The sequence below is a fragment of the Mustela lutreola genome, chromosome 1, assembly GCF_030435805.1.
Source record: "Mustela lutreola isolate mMusLut2 chromosome 1, mMusLut2.pri, whole genome shotgun sequence".
NCBI classification, from domain to species: domain Eukaryota; kingdom Metazoa; phylum Chordata; class Mammalia; order Carnivora; family Mustelidae; genus Mustela; species Mustela lutreola.
In genome coordinates, this window is record NC_081290.1 from 103,980,838 (window position 1) to 104,005,731 (window position 24,894).

General features: G+C 37.7%; 1 long non-coding RNA gene across 3 annotated transcripts in view; it reads right to left on the reverse strand.

The window, feature by feature from the left end:
• Positions 1 to 1,465: 1,465 nt before the first annotated feature.
• LOC131829697 (uncharacterized) overlaps positions 1,466 to 24,894 on the reverse strand; it is a 90,339-nt gene continuing 66,910 nt past the window's right edge. The window contains exons 3-6 of one of the 3 annotated variants that reach the window (XR_009352958.1): positions 22,656 to 22,759; positions 21,257 to 21,503; positions 5,489 to 5,554; positions 1,466 to 3,001 (exon numbers count right to left, since the gene is read on the reverse strand). This is a non-coding gene — a long non-coding RNA (uncharacterized LOC131829697). The remainder of the gene's footprint in view (positions 3,002 to 5,488; positions 5,555 to 21,256; positions 21,504 to 22,655; positions 22,760 to 24,894) is intronic. The other 2 variants (XR_009352959.1, XR_009352960.1) reach the window with 2 other exon arrangements.

Genomic DNA, 24,894 nt, shown 5'->3' on the forward strand with positions numbered 1-24,894 from the left:
GAAGGTTTTCTTGAAATTGCAAAATGGATACATGCCTGTTGTAAGATTCTATGGTGATTTACTTAATCAGTTCCTACTGACACATTTTTACATGGTTTTAATTTTTTTTGCAATGACAAATGCCTTAAGGTGACCATGTTCATATGTTTCATGTTTCTGTATTACCATAGGATAGCTTCATAGAAGTGAATTGCTGTGTTAAAGTGATGATGTACTTTAATTTTGAGAAACATTGTTAAAGAACTTGCTGAAATGTAGTGATTTATACTTCGACAAAAGGGTACAATTGTGCTGATTTCCCCTTACTCTCACCAATACTGAATGTAATTATTATTCTTCATCTTGGCCTGTCTTGTAAGTAAAATTAATTTTTTCTTGTTTAAGTTGGACTTATTGGTGAGGTTGGGAACAGTTTCATATGCTTAGCAGTTTTTTTTTTTTTTTAATCTGTTTGTAATAGCTCTCTCTCTAAAATGATAATTACCCTCTACCACAGATGCTGAAAATATTTTCTTCCACTTTGTGGTATCTTTTACCTTTGTTTACATAAAATATTATTTTCATATACAAATTCTATGGTTTTATGAAGTCAAATGTATCAATCCTTTTTTTAGGGCCTCCAGTTTTATATCATGATTAGAAAGAATTATAGAAATATTTTCATTGACATCACTGCCACTTTATTGGTGAAGAGTGGGGACTCAAAAACTGGTTTCAAAATCCATAGGACTATTTTACAGCACTAGGTAATCAAGTTGACAGAAAATATTAACCACCTTAAAATTATTAAAAGACACCTTTTCTGGAGAAAATACTTACTGACTTTCTTTGACATGAAGTTTTGGTCTAATATAGCAACTGTAGAAAAAAAGGGCATTTTATATTAAAATAGAATTTAATCTTCTCAAATAGGAGCTAGAATTATATTTTAAAATGTCACTTTATTTGAACTCAGGAGTTGGCTCTGTGATTCTTTGGAATCTACATTGTAGCCACATATCTCCTGGATAACTTGTATGGGTGTATTTGAATAAAAAAAAATGTGATTTTCTTCAGTGGAAAAATAGCTAATTAAGTTGCTATCAATTCTCAGTCATTGACAGAGAAGAGCCAATAATTGATTTCGGAAGGGAAGGAGAATATTATATAAGCTGGCACTGATTTTTTAAAAAAAATTTTATTTTATTTAATCTGTCTCCTGATGATTAACACAGAAATTCCTCCAGCAATTGTGGACTCTTTTATAAATGTGTCATAATTTACATCTTGCCAGGAGCAGCTTCAACTCAAACATGTGTGTAATTTACTCATCTGGCCTATTTCCATCACATCAACACTCTCAATCCAGACTCTTTTACACAAGTGATATGCTCCATGCTGAGAATATGTGCCCCTTTCCCAGAAAAAGTGACCTATCATGTAAAGAATACCAAAAAGAATGCCATAGGATAGGTTTCATACTTCATTTCTTTCTTTTTTTTTTAAATTTTTTATTTTTTATAAACATATATTTTTATCCCCAGGGGTACAGGTCTGTGAATCACCAGGTTTACACACTTCACAGCACTCACCAAAGCACACACCCTCCCCAATGTCCATAATCCGACCCCCTTCTCCCAACTCCCCTCCCCCCAGCAACCCTCAGTTTGTTTTGTGAGATTAAGAGTCACTTATGGTTTGTTCTTTTAACCTGTGAATATATCTTTATTGTGAAAAATTCAACAAAAATATATGTAGAAGAAAGAGTTAATTCTTCACTGTCCCTCAACTCTTCCCTCCACGAAAGTAATGGTTTTTTTAAAATTTTTTTATTTTCAGCATAACAGTATTCATTATTTTTGCACCACACCCAGTGCTCCATGCAATCCGTGCCCTCTCTAATACCCACCACCTGGTTCCCCCAACATCCCACCCCCCACCACTTCAAACCCCTCAGATTGTTTTTTAGAGTCCATAGTCTCTCATGGTTCACCTCCCCTTCCAATTTCCCCCAACTCCCTTCTCCTCTCTAACTCCCCATGTCCTCCATGCTATTTGTTATGCTCCACAAATAACTGAAACCATATGATAATTGACTCTGCTTGACTTATTTCACTCAGCATAATCTCTTCCAGTCCCGTCCATGTTGATACAAAAGTTGGGTATTCCTCCTTTCTGATGGAGGCATAATACTCCATAGTGTATGTGGACCACATCTTCCTTATCCATTTATCCATTGAAGGGCATCTTGGTTCTTTCCAGTTTGGTGACTGTGGCCATTGCTGCTATAAACATTGGGGTACAGATGGCCCTTCTTTTCACTACATCTGTATCTTTGGAGTAAATACCCAGTAGTGCAATGGCAGGGTCATAGGGAAGCTCTATTTTTAATTTCTTGAGGAATCTCCACACTGTTCTCCAAAGAGTGCACCAACTTGCATTCCCACCAACAGTGTAAGAGGGATCTCCCTTTCTCCACACCCCCTCCAACAAATGTTGTTTCCTGTCTTACTAATTCTGGCCATTCTAACTGATGTAAGGTGGTATCTCAATGTGGTTTTAATTTGAATCTCCCTGAGGGCTAGTGATGATGAACATTTTTTCATGTGTCTGATAGCCATTTGTATGTCTTCATTGGAGAAGTGTCTATTCATATCTTCTGCCCATTTTTTGATATGCTTGTCTGTTTTGTGTGTGTTGAGTTTGAAGAGTTCTTTATAGATCCTGGATATCAACCTTTTGTCTGTACTGTCATTTGCAAATATCTTCTCCCATTCGGTGAGTTGCCTCTTTGTTTTCTTGACTGTTTCCTTTGCTGTGTAGAAGCTTTTGATTTTGATGAAGTCCCAAAAGTTCATACTTCATTTTTAATTACTGATTTCAGATTCTTACCCCTTATACAGCTTTTTCTTCTTCCTATTTTTTAAACTATTAGAGTTATGCACAAACAACTCAGTTTATAAATTGAAATTTATTTCCTTTCTATTTATATTTCTTCTTCTCTAGTAGAGACACGAATGATCTGTGAAATGACCAAAATATGAGTATTAATGGGTAAAGAAGAAAAAAATAATTCAGCGACCATATACACCAAAAATCCCTCTCTGAACAATAAGCACTTGGACATGGAACCATATTAAAATTTCCCAGTAAAAGACATGTAATTTGGCTTCAACGTAGTGCTTATTTTTATTAGTAGTAACATTTACATGATTGTTAAAGGGCTTCTTTTCTATTGTGCATGGGAATGTTGGGCTGAAGAAAAGCAGATAGACATATTAATAGCATTGGGCCTATAAGGTGGTAGGTTGCAGTTTTAGGAATATAATCTGCTAAAAATATATTGCACGCCTTTCCACGCACTCTACCTTGCAAGGCTTCCCGGCATAGATTTTGGGATAGGGTATGGAATGATAGGGAGGAAAGCTTATGATCAATAGATGAAGCTACAAAAATACTGGATCACAAAGGGCCTTCCAGAAAGCCATAATAATGGAGCCAAAGGGACTGAACTGGGACCAATGCTCAGTTGCCATTATTCATCAACATTTGCCAATCACCTACGAAGCCTAGGCTGTGGAACAAGGTTCCGGGGACCAGCAATAAATATGAGATTACTGTACCTTCCACCCAGTTTATTGTGTAGTAGAGAGCTGGGAACCTAGGAGGAGGTAGCAGGAGTAGTAGCAAATATGGTTGGTCACAAAGACAGAATGAAGCATGATAAGAATTGGGAAAATATGCTTCAGGTTCAAGGCCCTCTTAAGTGTCAATGTTTCCTTTATACTGCCCTAATGTGGTCTTATGAAGCTGAGGACACACAGTCAATGGCAGAAAGACAGAGATAATAGCTAAGGCATAGTCCTGGAGTACAGGTTCTTAAATTCAGGTTGTACTACATGAAATACGCATGGACCACCATATTACAAGATAGTATGTGACCCATGCCATTGGATAGGGAGGGGATAACTGAAAATTTACTCTCACTACACTGGCTATATCCCATTGTCTTCAATACCCACTGTTCCTTTCTTGATAAGGTTGCCTTGCCCTCAACTGCCAAGTCAGAGAAGCAATAAAAGGCTTTTTTGTTGGTGTGGCCAGTGTTTGGACTTACAGTGTATCCCAGAAACAAATCACTTAGCCTATAACCTGGTGGATAATATATGATGCAGTCTGACCTAAAAATACAAATTTACCCCTAGGTTCATTTTTTCAATGGAATTGAGTTTAGAGCCACTAAGAGAACAAAGTGATTAGCATGGGGAAGCAAAGTGAAGTCACAATTCAGAGCATTGAGAAGGGACTGTGCAGTTCATGAAATAAACAGAAGTAGGGGAATCAGTTTAATAGAGAAGCTGAGGGCTCCCACACATGTTGCGGTGCAGGGAGTTCCTTGGGTACCCCTCATGCATCTGATTTTGAAAGATGACTTACCAGTGCAGGATGGTGAGAACGGATTTGGAAAAATAGTGAACACCTTAACTGGTTCAGGAAAGAATAGAAGGTAAATTTAAAGCAGTAAATATAATCGACTATTTTAAGTAGTTTTGATGTGAGGGGAGAGAAATGGTATAGTGATGAGAGGGAAAAGTGGAGTCCGGAGAGGAAGTTTTTTTAAGATGGGGAAAGAAGCATATTTTGATGTTGGTAGTGAGGATTCCATAGAGAGGGAAACAATTATGTGGGAGAAAAGAGATGGAGTCCTGGAGTTGTGATTTCCTTGAACAAGTGAGAGGGGTTTCTAGAGCTGGTTGATAAATGTAGTTCATCCTTTGTCCCAGAAAGAAGGCAGACAATGTGTGCCAGTTGTGCCAACTTCAATGGCTGTGGCAATGAGAGCTTGTGGAAGTTCTCTTCTGGTTGCTTTTATTTTCTCAGCGAAACTGCAAACAGGGCAAGCAACTTGAGCATAAAGAAAGGCTAGCAGGTGTAGGGAATTTGGAGAGAGAGAGCAAGTATGAAATGGGTGAGAGAAGGAAGGCTCTGCAGATATGTGGTGGCAGCATAGCATGCAGGATCCATGTGATGGTTGAGGACTATGAATTTAAAGTGAAATCAGTCAAGGTCAGCTGCATCATGGGTCTGGAGTCAATATAAATTCAGGTTACTATTATTGAGGTTGGTCAAGAGGGCCTAGAGAGAGAGCTAGATATGGGGAAATAGGGGGTATTAAAAGGAATGGTTACTGTTAATTGACAATGGAACTTAACCTCATCAGAGGCCATGAGGGAGTAAAAGAAATACAAAGGTGATAGGTGGGGGGCCCTGGTTGTAGGAATGAGTGGTTAAGGTAAGTGAAAGGATAAGGTCCCTGGAAGGCAGGAGGTCAACGACCAGTTTTCACATTCTATTAAAATCACCTGTGTGTGTGTCTTTCTCCCACTATATTAGAGTTTCTCAACCTTGGCACTATTGACATTTTGAACTGGATGATTTTTGGAGTCTTGAGGGGAACTGTTCTGTTTATATTGTAGGATGTTTAGCAATGTACCTGGGTTCTACTCACTTGATGCCAGTAGCACTGTCCCAGTGGTGATAATCAAAAATGTCTCCAGACATTACCAAATGTCTCCTGGAAGACAAAATCAGTTTTGGATGAGAATCATCCAAAATCCTGAGCAATAGAATCTTTCACACAGTTTATATCTTACTCATTATTATATTCCCAGTGTTTAAAAAAATACTTGGATACATAATGAAAACTCAACAGTTGTGTGATATCCTGAAGACTTTTAGTAATAGTGAGTAAGGTACTGTGTTGAAGTTATCCAAGATCACCTCTAGGTTTGGTGATTTGATAGGAGAACTCATAAGAGTCAACATATAATCATATTCATGGCTATGATTACTACAAATGGCACAAACTGCAATCAGCAGAGGGAAAAGGCATGTGGGGCAAAGTCTGGGGGAAACCAGGTATAAGTTTCAAAGAATCCTCTCCCAGTGGAGTCACACGGGTTGCACTAAATTCCCCCAGCAACAAGTTGTGACAACTCTTTTTGGTAGTGGTTGTCATCCAAAAAAGCTTGTTTGAAACTCAGTGCTCAGGGTTTTGTTAGCTGGTCATGTAGGCATCCTCTGAGCGGCACATAGATATCAGACTCTCAGAGTGAAAAAAGGTGTTTAGGGTAAACCATATTGATTGCACAATTTAGGCACAGTGAGCCACTTTCATCAGTTCTAGGAATGGTGGGAACCCTATACCCCAAAATCCAAGTTCTCAGACAAGATCAAGGGTCAACCTTGTTGTAACAGATCTCTTACTTTCAAAGGCTAGAAGTCAGATCTGCCATTTTAACTCTGCTGCTCTGATTTATATTACATATCCCATAGAGAAACAATACAATTTCCACTTAATCCCTGTTTTCAAAATTCCTAATCCCCTGTCCAAGTTCCTCATTTTCCACCTTTTTTTTTTTTAATGCCAATTTTGAAAAAAAAAATAAAAAAAAGAAGTCTCTGATACAACATCACACAGCCCTGCATTCCCCTATTTCATTAGGAAGCTTTTCAGGATCATTTATTTTTTATAAGGAATGATGTCAGGAGATCCAAAATTCTCTAATACTACCTTCAAACTGCCAGGAAAACAAAGTATTTTCCATATTAATTCCTACTGGAAAAAAAAAGAGGGGCTTTTATTTGTGTAATCTTTAAGCAACCTTTTGTATACTCTGTCATAGCTGCTTCAGTATTAGAGCAAAATACACTTAATAGAATAAACTTTTTCTTGAAAACAGGGTTTACTGTAGCAACAATATCATCACTAGCTGTTTGATCTGTTGACCAGATTTTTAAAAAGCTGTCCAATTACTTAAAGCTCTGTCTCAAAAAAAGAAATAATCCATATGCTAATTTATAATCTTCATAAGTATGAAGAATTTGTTGTTGTTGTTGTTTTTTATTAAAGGTTACTCCCTATAGACCACAGCAGAGAACAGAGAGGCTGTAGGAATGAGAAATGCCAAGCTGCTCTCTGACTCCCCTTGCTCAATTAAAATACCCTCTTAAAGAAGCTCTAATAAAAATTAATATGTAGTTCTACTAAAATGCTTCCGCACAGCCAAGGAAGCCATTAACAAAATGAAAAAAGACAACCTACTAAATGGGGGCAAATATTTACAAATCATATATCTGATAAGGGGTTAATATCCAAAATATATGAAAAATTCATACAACTCAATAGCAAGAAACCCCAGTCTGATTAAAAAATGGACAGAGGATTTGAATAGGCATTTTTCCAAAGGAGATACACAGATGGCCAACAGGTACTTGAACAGATGCTCAATGTCACTGCTCAGGTAGGTGTAAATCAAAAACCACAGTGAAATACCACTTTATACCTGTCAGAATGGCTATTATAAAAAAGACAAGAATTAACAAGTAATGGTGAAGATGTGGAGGAAAGAGAATACTGGTACACTAGCGGTGGGGATATAAATTCATACAGCCACTATGGAAAATAATATGTGGAAATTCCTCAAAAAATTGAAAATAGAACTACTATATGATCCAGCAATTCTGTATCTGGGTATTTGTCTGAAGAAAAGGAAAACACTAATTCAAAAAGATATGTGCACTCCTATCTTCATTATTTAGAATAGCCAAGAATGGAAACAGTGTAAGTGTCTGTTATGAATGAATAACGGCTAAAGAAATTATTTATATATATATATATATATATATATATATATATATAATGTACAGCACAGTGAGTATAGTTAATAGTTTATTGCATATTTGAAAGTTGCTATGAGAAAAGTTCTCATCACAAGAAAAAGATTGTAACTGTATGATGACAGATGTTAACTAGACTTATGATAATTTTGCAATATATACAAAAGCCAAATGATTATATTGTACACCTAAAATATATTTTATGTCAATTATACCTCAATAAAAAAGCTGAAAACTAGAAAAATGAAATTAATAAGATATGAGTAATAATATGTGTTTTGAGTAAATTTCGAAATATTTTTATATTTTATTTTATACTTTGTATAAATTTATACTTTTTAAAAATATTTTATTTATTTGTTTGATGCAGCAAAAGAGGGAACACAAGCAGGAGGCTTGGGAGAGGGAGAAGCAGGCTTCCGACTCAGCAGGGAGCCCAATGTGGTGCTTGATCCCAGGACCCCGGGATCATGACTTGAGCCGAAGGCAGGTGCCCAAAAACTGAGTCACCCAGGTGCCCCGATAAATTTATACTTTTAAAACAGTAACATGGAGGACGTTGGGAAATGGAGAGGAGAAGCGAGTTGGGGGAAATAGGAAGGGGAGACAAACCATAAGATACTGTGGACTCTGAGAAATAAACTGAGGGTTTTGGAGGGTAGGGGGGTGGTGGGGTGGGTTTGTCTAGTGGTGGGGATCACGGAGGGCGTGTATTACATGGAGCACTGGATGTGGTGCATAAACAATGAATTTTGGAACACAAATAAAATAGAATAAAATAAAATTTAAAAATAATAATATAAAACAGTAATTCATTTGGAACCTCTATAATCATTAACAGCATGAAATCAGATCATGATTAAAGTCCTAGATCCTTTCCCTAGTAACCATGACCTCTGGGAAGTAACAATTTCTCTAAGCTTTAATTCCCTCATCTATAGAGTAATAATAATATCTACATCTTTTGAGTAGTAAAAGAAATAATGCACATAGTTTGTCCTCATGGTATTAGCCCATAGCACATTCTTAATAAATTTCCTCTCTTGTTTTAGTGACACACTATTTAATACTGCTATTTAACTATCCATGCATTCACTCAAAAAGTTTCATTTGACACTAGACCTTGCTCCACTTAGTAAGAACATAATCAATGAGCATGACAGCCCTGGCTTCTATCCTCACAGTGCTAAGAACCTAACAGGGAATTACGTATGTAATTATAACTAGATAACTACTAGAATAAACAGGAGTAACAAAGTAATCAAAGCATAACCCACAAATTGCTGAGATACATTACTGTGTTCGATACTGGCTTTTGGAATTTCTAAATTAGAGTACAGGGTGTATGAATCTATTCCATTTTGTAAAGTAAATCTTATAGATGATTAATTATGTTGTTAAAAATAATCCTATAGGTGACTAATTGTGTTGTTGACCAGGTGAAAGATGGTTACCAATTTATTCACAGTGTTGGCAGGATGAAGAGATGATACTATGTACATTTTCCCCTACATTCACAGATTGGGGATTTCTGAGAAATTCTGAGAAATTTTTAATTAGGAAAAATCATATTTCTATATAGGAAGATTCCTTTAAAGACTACTACAATAGTCCCCATAAGAAATGATGCATATCTGACCAAGGTATTGGAGGAAGAGAAGAAAGAATAAAGAAGATGATTCTAAGTTACCATGTTTAAACCTTGTAACTGGTAAGAGGCGGCCATGAGAAAGAAGAGTCAGGGCACCTTCTAGATCACTGGCTGAGGTAAGTGAATATACGTAGCTAACCAGAGAACATAATAAAGAGATGGGATGTCAAAACTGAGAAGTTACGGTTTGACCTTTGAATATGTTGACATATAGGTCCCTATAGGACATCAGAGAGGAGAAAGCATTTGACAAGAGAGTCTCTTTCAGGAGAGATGCAGAGATTGCAGATAAATATTGACAGGAAAGTCAGCTTATCGTTTGTTTATCTACCACTTGCTGAGTGCCAAGCACCTGCTGGGACTGTCAATGCTGGTTTGTCTCCTGCCCTCCATTCACTCCTCCACTTAGCCCCTGACTTCTGTGTCATTACAAATAACTTCAACTAACTCCACAATCTCAATTTCGAGCTTTTCCTGCTCTGCTCACCAGCTCCGATCATTCTAGTTTCCTCTGTTCAGAACCTTGACTTCAGATGTTCCTTTGCCTCATCAGAACCTATAATCTACAACAGTTTCACTGTCAATTCTTAGCCCCCTCACATTCTCACTTTCCCTCTTATTTAACTTAAATTCTAACCCCCTTTCCCTTGATGACTCCTGCAGAGCCTGACTTTCTCAGTCATCTCCCTTGCAGGTAGGGGTTTTCATGTGACTCATTTCTGTCCCATAAACTGTTAATAGAAAACCTGGTGGGGCAAGTATGGGTAAAGGCGATGGTTTTGGGAAATCTCCACCCACCCCTTTGTCCTGACATTAATGAGTCTATGATGACTAAAGCCTTGGCAGCCATGATTCAACCATGAATGAAAAACCATGAGAAAGAACTGTCCAGATGCAGGTCAGCGTGGATACACTGGAGCAGCTGAAGCAAAGGTAGCAACTGCATTCCTTTGGATATCTTTTCATGCAAAATGCAATCCCCAATCAAGGCAGAGAACATTCCTAAGTATTATGCCCAAGTAAGAATGATGGGGGCTTTGATGAATCTGTGTCCTTTACAGTGTTTTGTGCTGTTCTGAATGTTTTCTGCTATAAGCAATGGTGAAAGTTGATGTTTAAACAAAGGAAAAACCACTTTAGATCTGTATTATAGAAAGAGATAGGAGTTGGATATATGGAAGTTTAAAGAGGACAACATTTTCCTTCCTACATAACTCTTCCTTTCTCATTCTATGTGGTCTTGGTGAGGGTCAAACACCCCTCCTGACTGCATGGCCCTAGTAATTAGCCCAGGGAATGAAATGTGAACCAAGGAAGGTCAATCAGAATCCATCATTAGGATTGTTCTAGTCAGCACTAGGGAGAAGGCTTAGCTCCAGTTCTGGGACAAGAAAGTCCTAGTCACTCAGGCCATCTAATTCACTATTATAGGGTGAGGAGGCAGACACAGATAGAGTTTGTAATGCAAATGTCTATTAGGGATCAACCCCAGAAAAAGGATTGAAGACACATAGTTGGGCAAAGAGAGGAGTAGATTGAGATGCAGGCTTGACAAGGCTTCAGCCAACCTGGCAAGAAGCTCTGGTGTGAGGAAAGCCCAGCAGTGTCCTGCATAGGTTCCAGATGGCTGGTCAGCTTCATTCAGTCACCAGATGCATGCGTGACTTTGGGTGAGGTGGCTCTCTGTAGCTGATAAAGATACTAAGGGAACTGACAACTAGAGGCTGTTGGCTCTTTGCATTTCCCACAGTTAACAGCAAGTCTTTCTGGAAGAGGGATTTGGCCAGTATGTCTCCATGTCTATAATACCCACCATATGGAGAAAATTTGACTGCAATAGGTGATAACGGGGCCAGAACATGGACAAAACCACTGCTGAGGGATGGAAAAAGAAATTTAATCTTAGGCTTGAGTATATGGACCCAGTTGCACCTGAAGGCAGAACTACCCTTGTCATTCTTAATTACTTGAGCCAGTCAATTCCCTTTTCTGACCTAGCCACTTGAGCCATGTCAGTCAGGGTTGAAACAGTTCTGTTTAAGACAATAATTGATTTGAAGAGTAAAGAGAACTTTAAAGAAGTTGGGAGAATTGATGAGAGACTAAGATAGTAGCAATGGAGATGTACAAATGTTACATGGAATAATTGGCAGGCTAAAATGACGAGTATAATGCAAGAACCAAGGAGAAAAAGGATCCTCAGATGAACTTGTTAACATTTGGTTTGGGTGATATAGGAAGATAGTGAAGCTACTTATGGAGCTAGGGAATAAAGGGAGAGGTGGAAAGTGGGAAGAATTTAATGTAACATACTATATTCCAAGTGCATATAATGTACTTACTAAAAAATCTAGAATGCTAAAAAACTTTCAATAAAAATATTACTACTAATAGGCAGGAAAACTTAAAACAGTTGGGCATCTGAAGAGTTTTTCTGCTTGGAAGAGTTGTTCATGAAACCAAATTAAAATTGAAAATTTGCTTGAGTCAGGATAAGTTAGTTAAATAGTGCTTTTTAATTATCATGAAGCTGTGACACTCATTTTGACTACAATGACAAATCACCAAGAAAACTTGAATGGGTTTCCAGTTGGTCAGAGCAAAAATCTGGAAAATACCTCTGTTTTTATCCCCAAGACCCAACACAGAGTCCCTATTTTTTTGTCTTACGTAATCATTTCAGGACATGTTATAAATTTCAAGCTTATACTCTATATATTTAAGAAAGTTATGTTTTGACAGTATCAAAGGATTTGCCCTTTTGCCTCATAAGATAAACTATATGAAATAGCCTTATGAGATAGATTACTATGGAAATAAATATTATTCACATAAATCTTTATTTACAGAAAATGGCATCAATTGACATTCACCCCACATTCTGGCCTACATCTTCTTTTATTGTCATTATCCTTGTTTCACCATCTAATACAGATACATGAGTAATGGAGACCAAAGGACAGCAAAAATCAAGGAGGAATCCATGTTTTCTTCTATTAGATTCCAAAGCCTGGAAATAAAGCTATTACATGTTATGTGCACTAATTTCTTCATTTCATCTGAAATATATATTTGACAGGGGTGCCTGGGTGGCTCAGAAGCCTCTGCCTTTGGCTCAGGTCATGATCCCAGGGTCCTGGGATGGAGCCCCACGTGGGGCTCTCTGCTTAGCGGGGAGCCTGCTTCTTCCTCTCTCTGCCTGCCTCTCTGTCTACTGGTCATCTCTGTCTGTCAAATAAATAAATAAAATATTTAGAAAGAAAGATTTGAAATATAGATTTGACATCTACACTTATGGAAGGAATGAGTGATATAACTTAACACCTGTTATACTGGTGATATGCAGTCGTTCTACAAACCATATAATTGTGAGTTAGATGTAGCCCCAACATTTCACATGTCTAGAAAAATCTACAGTCTAAAGGTACAAAAAAATGTGTTGGATCACCATGGCTCCTAATAATTCATACCCTGCCCCAGATCCTCATTTTGGTACCTCTGCCTCATTGTTCTTCAACATAGTTCTTTAATTAACTCATGATACCTTATTTGTCATTGCCTCACACTGTCTGAAGATTCATTCTCTCATCACTGGGACTTCTAGTCACTTAACCCTTCCCAACACCTAAAACTCTGTGGGAGAAGTATCACTCTCAAAGGGACAAGCTGTTAAATATAAGCTGGGCAAGAACATCTTGCATATTTGAGTGATTTGGGATCCGCCATGGTACATAAACAGATATATAGTATATTTTTGGTTTAAATTTCATGGAGGACTGACAACAACAACAACAACAACATGGTCTAAAAAGACACCTTAAATAATTATAAAAGAAAAAGAAAGGCCAAGAAACACTTTCTAGAACACCCACCTACCTGAATATTCAATTAATTCAATACCTACTTACTCTCACCCTCTCTTTCCCTGTCCTTGTGATCTTCTGTAGTGTCCAATATTGTCTAATAGAAATAAAATGTGAGTCTCACATGCAATTTCAAATTTTCTACTAACTGCATTAAGGAAGTAAAAAGAAACAGGTGACATTGATTTAAATATATTTGACTTAACAATATATCCAAAAGATTTAAGAGATAGCAAGTATAATAATTATCAATTAAATAGCTCACATTCTTTTTTTGTGTGGGATTAATCTTCAAAATCCAGTGTGTATTTTGTACTTATAGCATATTTCAATATTCATTGAAATTACTTGATCTGTTTCTAGATTTTATAAAATGGTTAAAAAGTAGAGTCACATCTCCAAGTTATCCTAAACTTATTTAAACATTTCCAATAACCAAATATAGTGTCCAGTATTTTAGTTTAAATTGAAATTAGTTCAAGTTAAGTGAAATTAAAATTTCAGTTTCTCAGTCATTCTCAGTAGATTTTAAGTGCTTAAAAGCCTTATCTAGCTGGCAGTTACCATTTTAGAAAAAGCAGGTTTGGTCTATAATTCTTTCCCAGTTTTCTTTCTCTCCCCCCACCCCCACCCCCCATGTGATAAAGCTGTAGATGCTGGTCAGGACAGATATAAGAAAGCAGAATTCATTTGAGTCTTCACTGTTACTAGGCAATCATATGGTTGATTTCTCATAGACTTCCTTGCACATGATAGCTACAAACTTGGTACGATAATCACAACTTCTCTATTCTGACTTCAGGGCAGACATCACAAATTAAAGATGGTGCTCTTTCCCACAGAGCTCAAGTGCAGCCTCAGAATTCTTTTATAGGTTATTTCAACCCATATAAGTCCTCTTTAGAGAGAGTTTCAGTCAGCCACAATAAATATATCGAAGTTAACATAAAAGTTGAAAGCATTCTGTCATCCTTTTCTTGCTTTATTCCATCGTATTCCTTTCCAGAAGATATTTTAAATGGATGTAATGGGTTTTAGAATGGGATATATTATGATTCGTGGACATTAGAGGCAAGTATCTATAGCATATGAGTAAAAAGCAAATCTCTGTTCATAAAACAAGCTTGGGATTGAATCCACTTTTACCACTTACCCTCTATGTAATCTTGGGCAAGTCACCTAACTTCCCTGAGTCTTATTTCCTAACTTAAAAAAAATTGGAATAACATCTGCTTTGAAGGATTATTATAATAATTGAAAAACGCAGGACATATCATGTGTTTGGTAGAGTCTGGCACATAGTAAGCATTCAAATTAAATTGATATCTATCATCTTGAGAGAATTAAATATCTTACAGTATTACAGAAATGTTGACTATACAATTTTTTGGATTCCCTACTAACTTTTTAGTTTCTTGGAAAGAAGAATTATGTGTCATTCAACATTTTGTATCCTTTCTTGGAGTCAGCCAGATTCTAACCATAGGGCTGAACTTCAATGACTACTGAATGAATGAATCAGTGTACCTGTAAAGTTATAATGCTCTCATAATATTTAAAGATAAATATGCCTTACCTGATAAATGGTTAGTATCCAAAATATATAAAGAACTTATAAAACTCAAATTAGTAACTGAAATTAGTAATTACTAACTGAAATTAGTAATCCAATTAAAAATGGGCAGAAGACATGAAAAGACATTTTTCCAAAGAGGATATACAGATGGCCAACAGACACATGAAAAGATGCTCAACATCACTTATCATCAGAGAAATGCAAACCAAAACCACGCTGAGATATCACTTCACAGCCATCAAAATGGCTAAAATCAACAACACAAGAAAGAAAGAATAGGTGTTGGCAAGGATGTGGAAAAAGGGGAACACTCTTGCAGTGTTGGTGGGAATGCAAACTGGTGTAGCTGCTTTGGAAAACAATATGGAGCTTCCTCACAAAGTTAGAAATAGAACCACCCTGTTATCCAGATATCTTACTACTAGGTATTTATCTACAGAATACAAAAATACCAATTCAAAGGGACACATGCATCCTGATGTTTATAGCAGCATTATCTACAGTAGCCAAAATATGGAAACAGCCTAAGTGTTCATAAACTAACGAATGGATAAAGATGTGGTATATATAATGGAATATTACTCAACCACACACAAAAATGAAATCTTAACATTTGCAATGCCATGAATGGGGCTATAGAGTATTACATTAAGCTAAATAAGTCAGTCAGAGAAGGACAAATACCATATGATTTCACTCATATGTGCAATTTAAGAAACAAATGAACAATGGGAAAAAGAGACACAGAGAGGCAAACCAAAAAACAGACTGTTACCTATAGAGAACAAACTGATAGATACCTGAGGGGAGGTAGATGGGGGATGGGTTAAAAAGGTGGTGGGGATTAAGGAGTGACTTGTTGGGATGAACACCAGGTGTATGAAATTGTTGAATAAGTACATTGTATAGCTGAAACCAATATTACACTGGGTGTTAACTAACTGGAATTTAAATACAAACTTTAAAAACATATGCCTATTCAGATTAAATAGCTATTCAATACAAGCTGAAGAAATTTCTGTGACACTAGAGAGCAGTACAAGGACTATAGGAGGCTACAAGTTCAAAATCCTAAAATCTGTGTCAGTTTATCTTAGAGTCCATGATATTGCCAGTGTTTCAATTGGAGCTTAGATCATAGGAAAACTAGGACAACATAGTAAAGCCATGGTAAAGAATATGCTTTCACAGAGGAAAGACAGCAAATTGAAAGGTCTCAGCATCAGAAAACAGGAAGTGGTTAATAGGAGTTGTTTAGGGAAAGACTGGTGGTAGCAAGAACTACATTTCCCAGTAGGTGAGTATAGCATATCATAGTTGGGGAACACATGATTAAGGCAATCAGTAGAGGGGCACCCTGGCAATCAATTACTATCAAGCATATTTGATATCATGTAGAAGTGCTGCTATTAAGACTAACATGGGGTAGAACTTTAACATCTGGAAGGGACTGTGAGAAGTAAGGCAGGAAACCAATTCTAAATGAAACAGTGTATTAGTCGGTCAATCCAGAGAAAAACTCAATGCCATAGATTAAACTACCATACTTTCATACTTGAATTACGGCAATCATCTCCTATATGGCTCCTCCTCCTCCTTCCGTCTTTCTTCCCTTCCTTTCCGTTCTTCATAGGACAGCCAGAATAAAACTTCCAAAATGCCAAAGTGAGCCGACTGTTCTCCTAGTTTATGCCTTTCAAGAGCTCCAAATTGCTCCTAAACTTCAAACTCTCTTATGTGGTCTACCAGTTCCTATAAAATCTATTCCTTAATTCTCTGAACTCACCACTCAACACTGTAATTTAAAATCCAGCTATATTAAACTCTTTCCAGTTCCTCCAATAGAATATCTGCCATGGTCTCTCTCACTTCCGGGTTTCTCAACGTTCTTCCTTCTGCCAGATAATTTTACCTCTCTTCTGTGCCAGGATAACTTTTAAGCCTCATTTAGATTGTGGTTAAAGGCATTTCTTCTAGGAAGTGGTCTCAAAACTGTCAAGTTTGATTTAGTTGCCCTTATACTTCCTTCTATGAACAGTCTACCTCCTCTTTGTAACTTCATCACTCACCCCCAAATACAATCAGGTTAGGGATCATCTATGTCATCTTTGGTTATATCTCCAGGGCCCAACACACATTATATGTTCAATCAATATTTGTTGAGTGAATAGATGTATGGTAGAAGCTTGTTTATAAAGAACATGGCTGGTCTTTGATTCTGAGCTTTAATATAGGGTAAGCAATAAGACTAGCCAAATGCTGAGGCTTGAAGTACTGAACAGAGTTTACAAGAGATCTCCTTGATTGTATTCAGAGGTTGGGAATGGTAAATTATGAGTCCTACTTCTGAGGAGTGAATAGATACAAAGAGCTAAGCAGATGCAGATTCTTATAAACATTTTGCTTGTCTTAGTTGTGGCTAGGATGGAGCCTGATGGTTTCCTACACATGTTTTTTTTTTTTCTACTTACAAGCCACTAATAGAATATTAATTATTGTTAGCTATGTTCACATTAGTACTGACACTGAGGAAAAGGGGAGCATGATAGTTATACTTTATAATCTTCATACAATTATTACACACCCTAATAGTGAAAATTGATGGTCTTTCTCTAACCTAGATTAGTATAAAGAATAGAAAATAAGCATTTTTACCATTGACTAACAAATTAATATGTGGGAAGAGCACAGACACCATATTATCTTGATCAGAATTATCCCTAACAGTGACCTATTCTGCTTTACTTGGTACTGCTTCTCTAAAGGATTTTACTGTAAAATTCCAACATTTACAGATTAAAAAAAAAAAAAACTGCATTTGCAGCCAAGTGTTTTCCATTTTACTGATGATCCAAATCCTCTAGCAGCATAACCAATATGCAATATTTCATCCTGCACATAAAAACAAGGTAGGGTTTCTTGCCTTTGGAAGATACTTATTATGACCTTGACAAATTGTGGCCCCTGTTGTGTGATATGTCATTTCATTACAACTCAGAGGCAATAAAGATATTTAATTAGTGACATACTTCCAAGAATTTTGCCAAATTTCTTTTGATGAGTAAAGCAGCATTGAGTTACTCTTGATTTTCTTTTTCCTTTCAAACTTGATGGTGTGTGTGTGTGTGTGCGCGTGTATATACACTTAAATGTGTGTATATATATATATATATATACACATACACACTTATACTTACAGGCTTAAAATGTTTTATATGTTTTTAATGAGTTTATTAAAATCTTCATTTATTATTTAATATATTTATATAAAATATATAATATTTAATACATTTGATAATATTAATATTTACTATATTTAATAATATTTATTTATTAAAAATAAGCACAAAATGGGTGCCTGGGTGGCACAGTGGGTTAAAGCCTCTGCCTTCAGCTCAGGTCATGATCCCAGGGTCCTGGGATCAAGCCCCGAATCGGGCTCTCTGCTCAGCAGGGAGCCTGCTTCCCACTCTCTCTCTGCCTGCCTCTATGCCTACTTGTGATCTCTGTCTGTCAAATAAATATTAAATATAAATAAATAAAATCTTTAAAGAAAATAAGCCCAATGAAGGCAGAAGTTAATCTACTTAGCTTGTCAAATTGTATTCCCTAGTATCTAGCATAAGACCTAGCATATAACAGGCACAGGAAAATAATTCTTTGAATTACTGATTAAACGTACTGAACATTTTAATCCTGAGTGTGTTCAGATTTTTCCAGAAAATAGAAGTCATTCTAGTATTTTGAGTAGGAAGAAAATTAATTCAAAGCATTGGAATTGCTTTGGGAGAGGCCTGGAAGATTATTTTCAGCAAATTTGAAAGAATTGCAGGAGAGCCACTATCAGTGATCCTAGTGGCATGGAGTACTTATTCTCAAGAGGATGGCCGAGCACTGGAAGCTTCTGATGATTTCAGCTGCTTGCTTATAGCAAGTGATTCCTGGGAGAAGTGCTGAAAGCTAAGGAGTGCTGCCAACAATGATCTCATCGGTCTGCAAACAGCTGCTTCTGAGAAAAATGGCTCCTTTTAAAAAATCTTTGTGAATGCCTCATTGGCAGAATCAAACCCTGACTGATACTAGAAAGGGATTCTGGGAACTGTAGTTCTATAGAGTAGACCGAGATGAGGGTAAAATTGATGAAAGATGATTTAGTGCACTGAAACTTTAGGAGGAAGCTCTTATCAGAGTAAGAGTGAACTAGACTCTAAGTTCCATGATGAAAGGAATTTCATCAGCACCTGGGTACTTAGGGCAGTGATAGCTTGCTGAGCAACAGAATCGCCTTCCATAGCCTGGAATTGTAACTGGGAAGTGGCTACCTAGCTACTTTCCCCAGCTTCCCTTGCATCTAGGTGGGACAATGTAACTAGTTCTTCCCAACACACTGTGGACAGAAGTGATGTGTTTCTATTCTGAGTTGAGGTTATTAAGTGAAAGGCACTCCATTTTCCAAGGTCTCTTTCTTTTTGCCTGTTGTCTGGCTGCAGGTAGAGCATCCAGCCGAAGGTTCTGAAGAGATTCTAGGACAAGGCAGAGTCACTAAGGGAAATTTGTGGGATTTTGACCTCACTTGAGTTTAAGTTGCTGACCAGGAATATCTGATCAGACTGTGTATGAGAAGTAATTCATGTAGTGTAAAAACAAATGAAATTAGGGGTTGCTTGTTGGTCCTAAGTGCTTACGAAATAATTGATGAATAAATGAATAAGAAAGAAGCTTGTCATGCTCTTTGCAAAGACTGCTGTGTCATTGCCTAAGGATGAATGCCCATATAGGCAGACTCCATTCCAGCATATTCTTTGTGTGCTTCTTCCCCTTTACATATGCCAAATGTTGCTCAGAGATATGACAAAACTAACTTGTAACCAATTAGAAAGGGATCTCCCACTGTTAGGAATTAAAAATCCTTTGTTAACACAGCTTTCTGATCAAAATTTTGTAGGAAAAATACAAGTGGTAAGAGGTGTCATCCCTTACCATAATTAGTCTGCTTGATTAAACCCCAAAACTCCTTTTGGATACCCTCCTACATTTAGTAATTCCTACTTGACAAACTAAGAATAAGTGAGGATCCCATGTGATATGCCCAAAACCTCACTCTAATCCCGTGGGAGGCTCAGGTATTGGAAATTAGCCAAATCATTATTTTCTGATAGGTCTTCAAATTCTTCTACTAAATCACTTTAATCCTAGCTTCAGAGATAAAAATGATAGCCAACACAGCAATAGGCACTATATGAAGTGACTTATGTATACCACCAGCTAATTAATTCCACGCACAAAACAACTTATTATTATCACCACAATTTTACTGGTGAGGAAACTGATGCTCAGTGAGATTAAGAAACATTCCTAAGGCCACACAAGTATTTAATAGTTTTCTTTGATCTAGAAAATGATTTATGCATCTCTTGGAAATTTGCCCAATACACTCCCAATTAGTAAGTTTGTCTTGCCAAGATTGTGTTTGTCATTATTTTCCCTAATAAATACTCTGCTAAGGAATGAGTTATTCATATTTGGCAAGATGTCTCTCTTGATTTCAAAATCTTTCATTTTACACTTATTTATCCATTTCTGTACACTGTCTTTTTTATAGAATTTATCTCTTATTTTCTCATTGTTTTTAAAACCAGAGACCATTTGGTTAACCTGGTCTTATTGTTTTAAGGACTGAGAAATGTTATCATTCCAGTACCTTAGAACTAAAAATTAAAAGGACCTTATTAAAGAAATTTTGTGCAAAATAACTGTAAGCCTCAGTTGCATGACTAGGAATATTTCCCATGTCACAAATACTTCAGAAACATAAAGTGAGAGCTTTTGATTTGGGATATAAGCTAATAATTTCTCTGTTGGTATGTACAGATAACAACAGCTAACAATAATGACTGCAAATACGATTGCTATCATTATTCTATTTGTTGCCACAATTATTTATTGAATGCCTATTATTTCCATTCACCATACTGGATACTTACATAAAAGAATACTCATCTTTAAAACAATGATGTGGGGTCACCAGGGTGGCTCAGTGGGTTAAAACCTCTGCCTTCAGTTCAGGTCATGATCCCAGGATCCTGGGATCAAGCCCCGCATTGGGCTTTCTGCTCAGCAGGGAGACTGCTCCCCCCTCTCTGTCTGCCTTTCTGCCTACTTGTGATCTCTGTCAAATTAAAAAAAAAAAATCTTTAAAAAAAATGATGTGAGGGAGATATTATTATCCCTATTTTACAGGTGAGTAGTAGGTTGAGGCTAAGGGAGATTGAAAAGTTTCTCCTGTGGACATAAATAGGACTAATTAGTGACAGAGATCAGATATGAATCCGATGTCATGTTCTGCTATCTTCATTACATCATGCTGCCTCTAACTCATTTATAAAGACATATCTGAGTCACAGTCTCATTTGCTTACCTGGAATCAAAGAGAAATTCTCAGCAATATATTTGAGTAATTGTAGAGTAATATCATGGGCATCCGGAACATACATTAATGTGTCTTACCTTACCTCTGTGTATTCTCCTTCCTGGGAACTGCTTTGCCAACTCTTTTCTACTACCCAGGTCCTGGCCAGCCAATTAGCATAGAAGCTGTTTTTTTTGTTGTTTTTTTTTGTTTTTTTGTTTGTTTGTTTTTTTGAGGTGGTAATACCTAAATGCTAACCAGGTAAATACTTCTCTTAGAAAGTCTTCCCAATTTCTTCCCTACAGATGATCTCTTAGGTAGTACTTGATAGGAGGAAGAGCTGGTCTGGGGGAGTAGGAAAAAAAGAAAACAAACAAAAAAAAACAACCAGTAGGTCAGGCAGTCACCTTAGCAGACAGATGGAGGTCTAAAACTTAATTTAACTTATTTTTAGCTCTGCGGGTTCACTGAAGACTGTTAAGAAAAGGCATGACATCCACCCCTGATGATGAACAGTATTGATCTCTTTAGCATTATTGCTTTAGCTCTATAATTTTATGAAATGAAAGGAGAAAAAAAGTCTAGAAGAGCAGTAAAGTTTGATCCAATAAAATTAGAGGCTTTATTTTAAAATTTTAGTGTGACTTTATTCTCTGCTAGGTGGCTGCTTAACAATTTATATTGCTGCCAAAGAACTGCCCTCTCTCATCCACAGCTGTTTCTCACCCAGAAAGCTTATACCCCAGCTGGGCAGCCTTAGAATCTGGATCAGGAGCCAACACATGGCTTGTTAGAGAAGTATTCTACACATTGGAATCACCTGGGAAACCTTAACAATTCTGCTATCTGGGTTTCCTGCTCAGAGATTCTGATTTAATTGGTCTGGGTACAGGGGATCTTAAAATCTCGCCAAGCATTTCTAATGTGGAGCCAAAATTGAGAACTAGTGAGCAACTAGGCCAGCCCTAGGAGGCTCTACGCTGAAATCCTTGGAATTTGTCAGGTAAAATGACACTAACTAGTAGCTACTCCTGCTATTTTCCTCTTATGTGATTTCTTCAGTTTCTTTCTTTCTTTCTTTCTTTCTTTCCTTCTTTCTTCCTTCCTTCCTTCCTTTCTTTCTTCCTTTCTTTTTCTTTTTCTTTTTGAAGAAACTGAGATGGTCCAATAAGAAAGAGAATGGGACTCAAAGTGTTTTGGGAAATCGGGCTTTTTGAGACTGGCTATCCTGAATAAGAATTCATGTTTTGGCTTGGCTGACTGGCTGGGAAACAAGTAGATTAGAGATGGTGAAAGATGAATTAGAGACTAAGGAAATATGGTACAGTGAGAAAAATTAACTTGAAATTAAAACATGGAATTCATTCCTGGCTTTTCCACTTATTGTGACTGATTCTTTTTCCTTATTGGCCAAAGAAAAGATCTGACTCTTTGATCCTTGAAGTATTTCCTGGTTTAAAAAAAAAGCTTCATTAGAGAAGAGGAGGGAAACTCTACCTGAATTTCAGGAAGCAGTGCTTGGGTAGTCTCTGGCCCCTTTGTGGAATTATATTGGCTTTCAGAAAGCTGGAGGCAATCCAGCTTCATCCAACATTTGGCTCCTTTCAGAAAGCATCGTGAAACATCGTAAGGAAGAGTTTCTGATCCCAGGTAGTACCTGGGGCTTTCCCATTACTTAGTTTCCATCTCCCTGACACTTTACCATGGGTGACATGGAATTTCTGCTCTGGAGGTATGATTCCTGTACCTCCTAGATAACCTAACCCTAGAGGAGCCCAGACCTTGTATCTAGGTGGCATTTTTTTCCCCCCACTACCAGATACCTACACTTTCCTGCTCAACTACTGCTGGTGCTCAGCTAGGTCGAGCTTACCCCAATGAGATGTTTTTCCTGAATCCAGGGAATGAATAGAGAGTTCTTTCCATTGAGGTGAAGGGGCTGAAAGGGTGGTGGTGTTCTTTGTAACTAATAACCTTGGCCACTTCTCTATTCCTATCTCTCATGGACATAACATGGTCATGACTCAGCGAAGGGTATGATATTCCCTTCTCCCCGGGCCTTCTGCACTTTATTGGGAAGGGGTGGCTCTGGGGAGGGGGATGGACCCCACTTTGAACTCTCAGGATCTCAGAATAGAATAGGAGGAGAAGTTTGGACAGGGTGTGCTCCACATTAGAGAGCACAGAGGAGGTATGGTGGATCCTGTGGGCATGTAGTCTCTGAAGCTCCATATTGTGGTAGGTGCTCAAGGAGGGGCAAGTGGCAGTGATTCTCTTCACCTGGTGGAGGTGGGAAATAATTAGTCTACCTTGTGGTTTCGAAAACTTATGCATTGAAATCACCTGGGCATCTTCGAAAACCATACAGTTGACTGACTCCAATGGGACTATTAGATTAAATTAGGATGTGTAATGAAAAGAAGATTGGTGGAAGCAGATTTTATCTGAAAAGACTTTTCTGACAATAATGCTAAAAACAATGATGAGGCACACATTGTATATAGGGCACTAGATAAAGCACTTGGAATGGAGAAGCTCAGAAGTCACTGGCTGAGGTCATAGTTTGTACACAGCAGAAACAAGACTCAATGCAGTTATCAGACTTCATTCATTGTTTTTTTTTTTGTTGTTGTTTGTTTAAGAGAGACAGTGAGAGGGGTCAGAGGGAGAGGGAGATGCAGACTCCCCACTGAGCAGAGAGCCTGATATGGGACTTGATCCTAGGACCCCAAGACCCAAAGGTAGATGCTTAACAGACTGAGCCACCCTGGCATCCTGAGAGTTTGCTCATTCTTAACTGCTCTACAAAGCAACCTTCAAGGGCATTGAGTATATGTCTTATCACTTGCTTATGGTTTAGAATCAGATAGAGTGGGTACAGAGAGGAGTTAAAGTACTTAGAATCATTTCCTGACAATGAAAGGTGCTTAGAATCTGGAAGGAGGAAAATAGGAAGTCAAAAGAAGTCAGGGTAGCTTACAGCAGTGGTTCTCAAAGTGTGTTTTCTTCATCATCACAACAGCATCACCTGGAGGCTTGTTAGAAATGCAAATTCTGGGCCCCTACCCAGACCCATTTTATCAGAAACTCTGGGGGTGGATTTGGTCATCAGGCTTGACAAGTTCTCCAGGAGATGCTGCTATCCACTAATGTCTGAAAACCACTGTCTTAAAAGGACAGCTTGCCTCTCCTACCCCAATCCAGGCCTAGGTGGAGACACCTAAGTGGATTACTGCTGTGAAGGATTCCTAACTGGAGTTTGAAGAATGGAACCAGGGGCTATTGTGACTTGGGCCAGGCTGGGCAGGAGGTTGAATACCAGGCTTTGGCTTCAGCGGTGGGGGGTGGGGGGGGCGCGTGTATGGCATGTTTCTCATATCTGTGTCCTACACATTTACAAGGGGAAGGTCCTATTCTTTTTCTCCATTTGTGTAGGATCTGATATATTTCTACTGGTTGGTGGCTCTGGGAGTCCTGTGTGCCTTTCATGCTCACTGGTTCCCTCTGTCCCACCAGGTGAAGAAACTGCAACAGTTGCTGCTGGTTCACAAACTGGTCCCTTTTAACATAGGACAAGGGGAGACAGAAGAAAGAGGGAGAGCACAGAGATTGGTAGTCAAGAAAAGTCACAGGATTGTCGGGGTGGCTGCAGCAGGGGTAGATCTCCACTGTATCCCTCCAAATCTTAAAAGTTTATAAAGGCTCTCATAGTGTTCAGTAGCCTATAGTCTTCAGA